General features: G+C 43.3%; 1 protein-coding gene across 1 annotated transcript in view; it reads right to left on the bottom strand.

Annotated features, from left to right (window-relative positions):
• SLC35F4 (solute carrier family 35 member F4) overlaps positions 1–12585 on the bottom strand; it is a 182198-nt gene that overhangs the window by 121585 nt on the left and 48028 nt on the right. The gene's annotated exons all lie outside the window — the stretch shown is intronic.

Raw genomic sequence — 12585 nt, 5'->3', positions numbered from 1 at the left:
TCTTTATTAGACATGTGAAGCTTCTCTGAAGTATCATAAAAGGTTCGCTGAATTCAACTGTTTAAAAGAAAATTGATAAATATTGTGTAGCCTGTAAAATATTATCCAGTATTTCAAAGATAATTCTAACCTCCACCACTTCTATTTAGTCTGTCACATACCGCCACTAAATGCAGCCTGGAAAGAATTATATATACCCTGAACGTGACATATATTGACAATAATCCCATAGGCAAAGAAAACCCTCTGCTGACCCTGCTCATGGGAAGCAGTAGCATTCCCCTGGGTGTACAAATAAATTAGGCAAATAGCTTGTAAAATCTACAGGCCAGCTCCTGGCCTGTGATAAGGCCCCTCTGCACTGCTCCAGCACAACAAGGCACCAAAGTGCCATAAACACGCAGCTTGGGATCGTCTCATCATGGAGGAACCCACAGCTGATGTAGAGCTGGCTTAGCCGACACCACATTACCCTCTCCAAGCCTCTGCCCCAGGAAGCCAGACAGGGGCAAGGTGGGTGATGACCCCCAGCCAGCATAACAAACCAACATAATTTAGAGCAGCCCTGAGATGGCTCTAAATTATGCCAGGATCAAAATTTCTCCTGGCTGCCCCAGGGATCAAGAGAGCACAAAATTGGCCTACTGCCCTCCTTCCTTCGGCTGCACTTAGCAGAGCTCTGGGATATAGCACTACATCGCAAATCTGAATCTAAACTCTAGTTTGACTTGAGCTGTTCCAAAGCAGCACAGAATTGTCCTGCTAATGCTCCCTTATCTTTTCAATGCCACTGCTGCGCTAGATGCCAAAATCTCCCTCAGAGAAACCCGCAGAGTGCTACGCCAAGAGGTAAATAAACAGACAATCCTGAACATTCCCCAAACAGAGCATTTAATTCACCCAATGCTTGAAAAGGAGTTTAGCTCAAGGGGTTATTTAGCAGCCTGGTGAACCCAATGCCAGGTGTACAAATATAGCAAGTCAGAGGAAAGCCACCTCCCCACAGGTCCTGCTGAGATCCTGTCCACCCCAGTCACTTTATTAAACAGTCAGACTCCCAAGTAGCATTCTGGTTTGGATGGGCAAATACAGAATGTAAAGTTAAACCCAGGAAACCAATCCCTTCCACACTGTGACCCTGAGTAATTTGTGGGCCTCTTGGTATTCCAGAGCTAGGAAAGAAACTGCTCGTTGGTTGGAAAAAAGAAGGAATATATCCCAAGAGACGCAGTTGGACGCGGGTTTGCTAAGCACGGCATCTGTATTATTAAAGTGGATGATATTCTAGCGAAACACCAAGAAGAGAGGCAAATCTTCTCTCTGATTATGTATTCACTGAAGAGTTAACTCAAGTTATCTACACTCAAGTTAGCAGGGCCATAAATAACGCGCTGCACCGAGTGACTGGATTAGCTGCATAAAGTGATTGGATTCAAGTTGATGGGTTGTGCTAACCAGAGCCAACGTGCCAGCTAACTCCAGCTAAAATCACCACAGCACTCGAGTTAAGGAGTTTTGTTTGTGGATGGGACTCGAATTTGGGGCAACACTCAAGTGGTAATTCGAGTTAACTCGGCAGTGAAGACAAGGCCTCGTATGTTCGCTCTTATAAGTATCAGAGGGGAGCAGATCAGTCAGGCCTCCAAGGCTGCATCTATGCTACAAACACTACAGCGGCGCAATTGCCTTGTAGACACTTGCTACAGCAATGGAGGGTTTTTTTTTTCCCATCACTGTAGTTAATCCACACACCCCAAGAGGTGGTAACTAGGCTGACAGAAGGATTCTTCTGTTGAACTAGTGGTGTCTATACTGAGGCTTAGGTGGGCTTAACCATGTCTCCCATGGGTCTGAATTTTGCACAGTCCTGTGTGACGTAGCTAAGTCGACCTATGTTTTAGACGTAGGCCAGGCCTTAGGGTACATCTTCATGACTGCTATTTTTAGTGCGCGAGCACAAGTAGAGCTAGCGCATTTCTCTACCCAAGCTGGGAAGCACATTTCCCTCTGCAGTGTAGATGGGCCTTTAAGGGTTCACACACAGATGTAATTCTTAGTTCTCCAAGGACCTGCTCCTGCATCTGCTGAAATCACTGGCAAAACACCTATTGGGTTCAGTAGTACAGGATCAAGAAGATAAAAATGGAGCACAAAAGATCCTAATTGTTCTGCCACACTGAATGAACAGGCGAGAGAGGAGGACAGACCAGAATTCCTAAAACTGGGCATGTGTCTTTGTTTATTTTATTCTCACTTTATTTATTTCGGTTGCAGTAAGACAGACACACGCACAGAGAAGAAGAAAACAACCAGGTTCATACAGAAAGAGACCAAAACTTGTTAAAGAGAAATATTGTGGCAGAATGATAAAGCGGGACCGATAATTAGTGGTTGAAACATATGCACCAGCAGCAACCATCATTTATAAAACACAAAGCAAAACAATACACAAAAGGGTTTAATGTGGTCCAACAAAGCACCTGCTAATAGCAAAGTAAGTATAGAACAACTAGCATCCAACACAGCAATCTATAATCCTGACAGGAATGTGTACTGAAGCAATGGCTTCTTCTCAGTTTCCTCATGGTCTAGCCCAGGGGTAGGCAACCTATGGCACACATGCCAAAGGCGGCACCCGAGCTGATTTTCAGTGGCACTCACACTGCCTGGGTCCTGGCCACCAGTGCGGGGTGCTCTGCGTTTTAATTTAATTTTAAATGAAGCTTCTTTACTTTACATACAACAATAGTTTAGTTATATATAATAGACTTATAGAAAGAGACCTTCTAAAAACGTTAAAATGTATGACTGGCACGCGAAACCTTACATCAGAGTGAATAAATGAAGACTCGGCACACCACTTCTGAAAGGTTGCCGACCCCTGGGCTAGCCAGAGTGAACCAAAAAGAGGGAGGGAGGGAATGGATGGATGGATCTCCCTCTTTTGGAGTTTTTATATATATATATATATATATATATAGGATGTTTAGCTCCATGGGTGAGCAGATTATTAGCGAGTTTTGCAAGTCTCTTGAGAAAAGTCCATTTTTCAATAACAAATTCCAAACCTTCTAGAAACAATAGTTTATTTCAGGCTGATGTATACAGACTTGTAGCTTTTCAGGTCGCTAGGGCCAGGACTATTTTTAAAAATTAATTTTGTTGTTAATCAAGGGGGATGATTTTGTTAAAAAAATCATGAATGTTTCCAGGTGAAGCTGCTAGATGCGAGGTATAAAGCTGGCTAGAGAATTTTTAACACACAAAGTTGTTTCTGTATCTCAGAGAATTAATTTTCCTTAGAAAATAATGTTCTTATTAAGCATTTAGTGAAATTTTACTTTTTAATTTGCATGCAAAGATTTTGCTGACTTTTAATTATGTTCATAATACGTTTGTGCAGTTCAGCAAAGCACATGTTCCATTCTCTCAATTAAAAGGAAATCTGAAGAACTGTTGAAGGATGGTAAATTGAGTTTAAATGTCTGGGGAACTATTTTTCTTGTGAAGTCTCTCTAGGTTTTATATCTGAAATTCCAAATCTTTCCCAGCAGCGCTCGGTGCCTTTTTATGAGAAATTACAAAAGAGAGAAACTCCACGAGTAGCTGTTTTGAGCATTTCCCACTGGAGATTTGGGTAGATCTATAGACAGTCAACAAATGCAACTGGCGCTCTTTCAGCAAATAAGGAGTGACTTCTCTATCACTTGAAATCTTTATATCAAGACTGGATATCTTTCAAAAAAATATGCTCTAACTCAACCACAATTTGTGGGCTTGATGCAGGAATCACTGGGTGAAATTCTATGGCCTGCTGTGTTATACAGGTCAGACTAGATGATCATATTGGTCTTTTTGGCCTTAAAATCTGTAGGGCAGATCCTCAGCTGGTGTTAATTTTCATAGCTTCATCAATTAACAAAGAAAATAAAAATCCTTGGTTGTCATAAAAGTGCTTAGATGCCCAACATCCCTTCCTTGTGTTTGTACAGTGCCTAGCACAACTGGGACACAATCCTGATTGCAACCTCTAGACACTACAATAATACATACAATAATCATAATGCCGCCCCTCTGCTGAGCAGTAACAGACATCCAGGGTGTTGTAGGTCAGCTTCCAGTTGGAGGAGAAATCAATGAGGCAGAGTTTGGGTGTACTATACATGTGGCTTGCTTTATTTACAAACAGGCAATAGTCCTGCAACAGAGATGGTCAAACAGCATGCAGGACAATCCCTCCTATCTGGAATGTTTTGCAGTGTTGCTATACCTCATATTTGTAACATCTTAATCATCAAAACAGCCGTACTTTCAGACACATCAAGGGTAAAGCCATGTGTTTTGTTACTGATACGAACAAGCAGCCAATGGATTGGGCGGGGGAGATATTTATTTTCAGCCCTATTTCTGGGCCTGACACCAGCGGTTTCGCCATCACCTCTAAGCAGCCATTGGCAGCAGCACTCACTAGAGAAGCCATTGCAAACCAAGTAGCATATTTCGCACAAATGCACACAGCTGGAAGCCTTCCAGACCAGCTGAAATGTCTGCTTGCCATTTGGATAACTTCACAGAGTCTCACTTTTGGCTTCTTTGTTGCAATATAACAAAAAAACTCTTCAAAAACCCAGGTCACATCTATTATTTCCTGATGGTAGTCACAGTGGCCCAGAATCTGCTTTCAGGGACACTGGTGCAATCCCATGTGGACGCACCAGTATAAAACCAGAGTCCTGCTAAGCACCCATAGCCTGTTTCAATGCCCTTAAGTCAATGAGAATCTTTCAATGGCCCTTAAATCTGCGCTTATTTTTAACCATGTGAACAGTGAAGTCAATAGGACCACTTATATGCTTAAAATTAAGCATGGGCTGAAGAGCTTCCCTGGATCAAGTCTACAACGTGAGCAGAATTTGAATCCATGTAAGGTGTATAATGCAAACTTGGCAGTCACTACAAGCATCTACGAAAGCTGGTGAGATGCTTCCGCAAATCCAGCTAAGTGAGAACCTTCTTCACGTCCATAGCTCATTCGGGATGTACAAACCAACCCTAGTTCTCTTTACTCTAGGGCTGAACACATTCTCGATCAGAGATTAACATCCACTGTACAGTACAATGATGTTGTACACTCTGGGAAAGGACTATTCTGGCTCTATGCTGGAATCACTCTGGAAAGCCTGTACGGTGGTGCTACCCCCATCTCTGCTGCTCTCTGTCTTCTCGAGGTGGGGAGCATGCTCCCAGCTGTCATATAGATATACCCTACAGCCCGGCCCACACCTAAAACATAGGTCGACCTAGTTACGTCACTCAGGGCGGAGCAAAATTCACACCCATGAGAGTTTAATGGGTCGGGGGGGGGGAGTTGTTGAAGTTGTGGTGGAATTCTGAGGGAGTTTAGGTTGTCTGTCCGGAGGATGAAAATACCATTGATGTATCTCAGATATATCATTGGTTCTGTGGTGCATCTACCCATAAATTATTCCTCCAAGTGGCCCATTATGAGACTGGCATATTGTGCAGCCTTCATCAAATGCCCCAAGAACAGCTATATGGATATAACCAGACAATCACTACGCTCTCGAATGAATGTAGGAAAATGATAAAAGACAAAACCACCCTATTACCTGTGGGCGAGCGCTTTTCACAAAACACTCACTCCAGCTCTGACCCCTCAGCCCTCGTCCTCAGAGGTAACCTGCACAACACCTTCAAAAAATGAGACTTTCGGGTCCTTGCACACGACTCAATTTAGCTCCATTGGCCACTGACACATGCAGTACCCAGTGTGCGAGCACAATTGCGTGAATTGAGCTATTGTGGTTGGAAAATCTTGTGTTGCAGTCACTTGTCCTTTGTGCCTTACAGAGTCCCCTGAAACATGCAGTATTAACCTAGAAATGCTGCCCGTGCCTCCTTAATTGTTTTGTTTCGGCCACAAGCTGCAAGTAAAACAATAAATAAATAAATAAATAAAACCATGCTTGGAAATACAAATGACCTCTTTGTACTTCAACATGATGCACTTCAGACTGAATTGCAATGAAAGGGTGCGTCCTGGCCTTTAATAAGCTGTAATTTTATAGACAGGAGATGGTGGTTTCTATTTCATTGTTCTAAGTGGATCATTGGGGAGAAACCATTCCAATACACTGGATTTATTGTTGTTCTAGTGGTTTTCCCCCCAAGAGTTTTATTTCCATTTTTTTCTGTTACCTTTTTTGCTTTGTGTGCAGGATAAACTGTACCACATATTCACAGGGATAAATTACTACCAAGCAAGAATGGTTGCTCTGGGGTGCTGATCACTTTTGAAATCCTGGCTATTTCAATTAGCTACCTAAAAGGGAGCTTAGATGTTTTGACAATCCAAGTTCAATTGTGCAGGTTTGGAAAATCTGACCCCAGGTCTCCTTATTCCCCAAGCTGTGTCTACGTCACGACACCATCTTGGTCTTGAAACTAATTGTCTATCCTGATAGCCGAACAGCAGCAATGCATATTTTCCCCTTGAGCTAGTTCATTATCAGCTGAATGGACATAGAAATCACCACCAGACTCCTTATCATGTATGATATTACTAACTGGATAGTTCCATTCTGCCAATCCAAAAGCCTTCTCTAGTTTCAGCTGAGGAAATTGTCCTTTGCTGCCCATCTTAAAAAACACCTTATTGTGTAGTGCTGCTGCCATGTTCCACCCCAGAAACAACTGCATTCCAGTGTGGGTGAGTGACCCCAAACTGTAAAGTGCTTTCGGAATCTTCAGACTGAGTGATGCTACCTCAATACGAAATGTTGATGTTACAATATGCTGTATTAGGGTGGCCAGTTTTCAACCAGAAAGTCCGGTCAAAAAGTGGACCTGACAGGGTCCAGTCAGATCCACTGATCGGACACCAAAAGTCTGGTTAATGCGGGTGAGGGAGCTGGGGAGGCATTGGGTCATCACCAGTGCCCGCCTCTACTCTACTACCTGCATCGGGAGGCTGCAGCGCCCAGCCCCGGCGCCACAGGCTAGTCCCTCCCAACCTAAGCAGAGGCGGAGGGAGAGAGGGGGAAAGCAGTGAGTGACAGGAGAGGGGGGAAGAGGAATGAATGGGGGCCAAGTCCTCAGGGGAAGAGGCGTGGCAGGGGTAGGGCCTCAGGAGGGAAGAGGTGGGACAGGGAAGGTTCTTAAATATTATATAGTTGGCAACCCTATAAAGCTGTATGCAGAGGCCAACTGAATTATGGCCCAAAGTTATATGAGGTGGCACTAAAGTGGCAGCTCTTTACTGGTGAATCTGGGGGGGGGGGAGGGAGTCCATTGCTTCTGCTCTGTACATTAAAATCTAGCTGTCACCCTCCTTACCTGTGTCTTTAGTGTCATCCAGGAAATGTTTAAAACAAAAGAGAGGACTAGAAGGCACAGGTAGTCTGTAGACTTTTCCTTTTGCCAGGGCTAGCAGACTTTAATCCGTGAATAGACATGCAAATGGATTTTTGATCCAAGTTTGGCAAACATCTGTGGCTTCCTTCACTTGGTCTGTTTTTCTGAGTGATGGGCCAGTGGGAGGAGTTTACTTCAGGGTGCTTTTTTCAGCGCTGGCTTATTTGGTAGCAACCAGTTAGGCATTCAAGAGTGATTCCTGCATAGCCAAAACAGTCCATCCCCAGAGTTGGGGCCTTTCATTTTCGGTTTTTATTTTATTTAATTTTTCCCAAGCATTTATCGGTGTTTATTATCACCACAACAAAAATAGGTGAAAATCGGTGGAAAAAAACTATAATTTTTCTGGGTAAATATCGGGGTTTATTTTGGTGGATGGAAGGACAGGGAAAAAGTATTCAGAAGATTAATGCTTTGATTAATGGAATTCATTGAGGTTTGCTGCAGAACTAAATCAGAACTCAAAACGAAATGCCACCTCTGATTTTAAGAAAACAATCCCTAAATAAAACTTTTCATTTGAATAAACAGTTTGCCATTGTAGACCTAGAACTATCAGCCTATAAATATTTACATTTGATAATTGGGACACACCACTTGCAGCGCATACACTCAACTTCTTTTTCTCCTGTTTTTGTTTTTTTAAACTTTCGAATACTGCCTTGTGTTCTGAAACGTATCCTGATACAGATTTTCATTTTCTTTCCATTTTAGTGTGTCAAATCTTGAAACTGTTATCTGCTGACAGCTTGAAATGTGTAGGTGGTGAGCATGAGATTCATCAGATGCACACGCACTTCAGAGCTTGTGTGCATGTCTGTTTGTTTATTGTGTGTATCTTCTAGATAGACTAATACATAGCCTTACTTCAACAGGCTGCTTTGCAGATATACACAGACTAATGCATTATCGTAATACATATATAAAATCATAGGACTGGAAGGAACCTCGAGAGGTCATCTAGTCCAGTCCTCTGCACTCATCTCAGAACTAATTATCTAGACCATTCCTAACAGGTGTTTGTCTAAGCTGCTCTTAAAAATCTCCAATGATGGAGATTCTACAATCGCCCTAGGCAATTTATTCCAGTGCTTAACCACACTGACAGTTAGGAAGTTTTTCCTAATGTCCAACCTAAACCTCCTTTGCTGCAATTTAGGCCCATTGCTTCTTGTCCTGTCCTCAGAGGTTAAAAAGAACAATTTTTCTTCCTCCTCCTCCTAACAACCTTTTACATACTTGAAAACTGTTATCATGTCCCCTCTCACTCTTCTCTTTTCCAGACTAAACAAACTCGCTTTTTTCAATCTTCCCTCAGAGGTCATGTTTTCTAGACCTTTAATCATTTTTGTTGCTCTTCTCTGGACTCTCTTCAATTTGTTTACATCCTTCCTGAAACATGGTGCCCAGAACTGGACACAATACCCCAGCTGAGGCCTAATCAGCGCGGAGTAGAGCGGAAGAATTACTTCTTGTGTTTTACTTACAACACTCCTGCTAATACATCCCAAATGATGTTTGCTTTTTTTGCAACAGGGTTACACGGTCGACTGATATTTAACTTGTGGGCCACTATGACCCCCAGATCCCTTTCTGCAGTACTCCTTCCTAGGCAGTCATTTCCCATTTTGTAGATGTGCATCTGATTGTTCCTGCCCAAATGGAGTACTTTGCATTTGTCCTTATTGAATTTCATCCTACTTACTTCAGACCATTTCTCCAGTTTGTCCAGATCATTTTGAATTTTAATCCTATCCTCCAAAGCACCTGCAACCCCTCCCAGTTTGGTATCGTCCGCAAACTTTATAAATAAAGACGTGCGTCTGACGAAGTGGGTATTCACCCACGAAAGCTTATGCTCCAATACATCTGTTAGTCTTAAAGGTGCCACAGGACTCTCTGTTGCCTTTTACAGATCCAGACTAACACGGCTACCCCTCTGATACTTGAAACTTTATAAATGTACTCTCTATGCCATTATCTAAATCATTGATGAAGATATTGAACAGAACTGGACCCAGAAGTGATTCCTGCAGGACCCCACTCATTATAGCTCATGCAATTTTTTGTATTTTCCTAATAAAACAAGTTATTTTTCATATATTTGAATAATACAAAAGTAGGATGAAAATCAGAAAAAAACTAATAATACTTTTTGTAAAACCCAGGGTTTTTTTCGGTAAAAATCAATTTAAACTGAAAACAAAGGGGCTTATCTAGAGTATACAACATCATTATAAATACCGTGTATTTAGCTGTGACATTTTGATTACCTTTCCCAGAGCTGAAGAGCTCTGTGTAGCTAGAAAGCTTGTCTCTCTCCCCAACAGAAGTTGGTCCGATAAAAGATATTACCTCATCCACCTTGTCATTCTCTAAAAGATGAGACAAACTTTCAGTGACTTGACTGCCATACTGTGCATTTGCTTAGATCCTCTGACTCAACAGATGTCAGAAGTTTCAGGCGCTGTGTACTAACTAGTGGAAGCAACTGAACTTTCCTCCAAGTTATTGCTGAAGGACAGCACTTTGTGCCCAGCAATTGATAGTTCCTAGAGAAAATACCCCTGCCCCTATAATGAAGATAGGCAATGTGGTTTAGGTCCTTGGAAACTAAAATAAAAAGTTCCCTGGTGCAATTAGTCTTGCTGTCTTCATTTGCAGGGCTTTTGACCATGAAATTGATACCATGTTTAAATCTCAAAGGGAATGTTCTCCCAATTTTCTTGTGCAGTATTTGACAGGGAGTGAAGTAGGAAGTGGCTACAAAGGCATATGCTCCATGAAGCTCTTTATTTCTTTTATAATTAAAAACACTAAACTGGTGGAGAAAATGTTTTAGATTTATGGTTTGGTTACATATACACTGGAGGATAATGTGGTAGCATTAACCCAAGTTACTGCAGTCAACCTTGGTTTCAATGGAGTCACTGCACAGTTTCTATGTACAGTAGTTTCCGTGAAATAAAGCAATATTGCTACCTCTGATGATTTTATCGCAAGTCTCTCCATTTCTCTCCAAGCTCCAGCTCCTGGGGTCACGTGATTACATGAGAATCTCAGCTTTCATTTTTTAAAAATAGTAAGTTTCTTGCCCACAAGGTTGTGAAGAAAAGCTCAAAAACATGACCTGAGTGCATCCTTTTGGTTCAGAAACCAGAAGACAAATAACAGAGACCAACATTTTTTTATATCTCCTGATTTTGGGGGGCCTGACTCATGATTTTTGAACAACTGGGGTTGGCAATACCAACATTATTCATATTAACTTAACATGTGTCGCTCATGGCACCTTGGTCTTTTAGCTCCTAGAAATGTTGTTGCACTCCAGTTCAACTGTGAGCACAACTTAAATATAAGACCGAGGGCTAGCATGACAGAGTGCTGGGAATCTACGGCTCAGCCAGCGTTCAGATCACACAAACACCAATTAACTCCCCCAGAGTGGACCTGACAGTGCCTAGTTAGTGGATTATAATGGGCTTGGGAGGACTAAAGAACTAATTAGCCCATTAGCGCAAAGAGTAGAAGATGGCACAGGAAGAAAGTGCTTGGGGAGAGGCAAGCTAGTGGAGCCAGAACAAAGGATCTCTGCATGTAGAGATCTCTTCCCTCCCCTCCCCTTGGCAGAGGAGGAACTGATGTCCTAAACACTGTGGTGCATGGATCAGTAAGGTGGTGGGACGAGCAATGTAAATACAGTAGAACCTCAGAGTTACGAACATTCGGGAATGGAGGTTGTTCATAACTCTGACATGTTCGTAACTGAACAAGACGTTCTGGTTGTTCTTTCAAAAGTTTACCACTGAAGCTTGACTTAATACAGCTTTGAAACGAAACTATGCAGAAGAAAAATGCTGCTTTTAACCCTCTCAATTTAAATGAAACAAGCACAGAAAGTTTCATTACCTTGTCAATTTTTTTTTAAACTTTCCCTTTATTTATTTTTTAGTAGTTTACGTTTAAAACAGTACTGTACTGTATTTGCTGCTTTTTGAAAAAAAAATTAATGGAGATATCCTATCTCTTAGAACTGGAAGGGACCTTGAAAGGCCATCAAGTCCAGCCCCCTGCCTTCACTAGCAGGACCAAGTACTGATTTTGCCCCAGATCCCTAAGTGGCCCCCTCAAGGATTGAACTCTCAACCCTGGGTTTAACAGGCCAATGCTCAAACCACTGAGCTATCCCTTCTTTGTTTGCTTGTTTGGTCTCTGCTACTGCCTGATTGCATATATCCAGTTCCAAATGAGGGGTGTGGTTGGCCACCCAGTTTGTAACACTGAGGCAGGGCCGGCTTTACAAAGTGCGGGGCCCAATTCGAACATTTTTGGCGGGGCCCTGGCAGGGATGACTAACAAAAAAAAAACATTAAAAAAAGCCTTTCATTTCTTCCATGTATTATTTACTTTCCATAACTATATAAATAATAAAATTATATATTATGTACATTGCGTCATATATGTTGTTGATCGGTTATTAATGAGCTCTGTTTCACATGTGTGGATCCCCACCACTCCCTGGGGGTGTGCTAGGGTGACCAGATGTCCCGATTTTATAGGGACAGTCCCGATTTTTGGGTCTTTTTCTTATATAGGATCCTATTACTCCTCATCCCCTGTCCCAATTTTTCACACTTGCTGTCTGGTCACCCTAGTGGTGTGCACATGTGTGGGTTCCAGCTGCTCCTTGCCCCCCTCATTGAAGCAGGTGTGCAGGGTTACTGCCCTGGGAACTGCAGGGCATCAGTGGACATGGGGTTGGCTGGAGGCAGGGCAGGGGCTGACTGGAGGTAGGGTCTGGCTGCAGGCAAGGCAAGGGGTGCGGGGCTGGCTGGAGACAAGGGGGTGTGGGGTGGGCTGGCTTCAGGCAGGGGGGTATGGCAGGGGTTGGCTGGAGGCTGGGCAGGGGGTGCGGGGCTGGTTGCAGGCAGGGCAGGGGGTGCAGGGCTGGTGCGGGCAGGGGGGGTGTGGGGCTGGCTGGCTTCAGGCAGAGCCGCACGGGGGTGTGGCAGGGGTTGGCTGGAGACAGGGCAGGGGGTGCGGCAGGGGCTGGCTGTGGGCAGGGCTGGTGCGGGCAGGGGGTGTGGGGCTGGAGGCAGGGCTGGGGGTGCAGCAGGGGCTGCTGCGGGCAGGGGGTGCAGGACTGGCTGG

This window comes from Chrysemys picta, chromosome 4, assembly GCF_011386835.1.
Source record: "Chrysemys picta bellii isolate R12L10 chromosome 4, ASM1138683v2, whole genome shotgun sequence".
Lineage (NCBI taxonomy): Eukaryota > Metazoa > Chordata > Testudines > Emydidae > Chrysemys > Chrysemys picta.
This window is presented reverse-complemented; position numbering and strand designations above follow the sequence as displayed.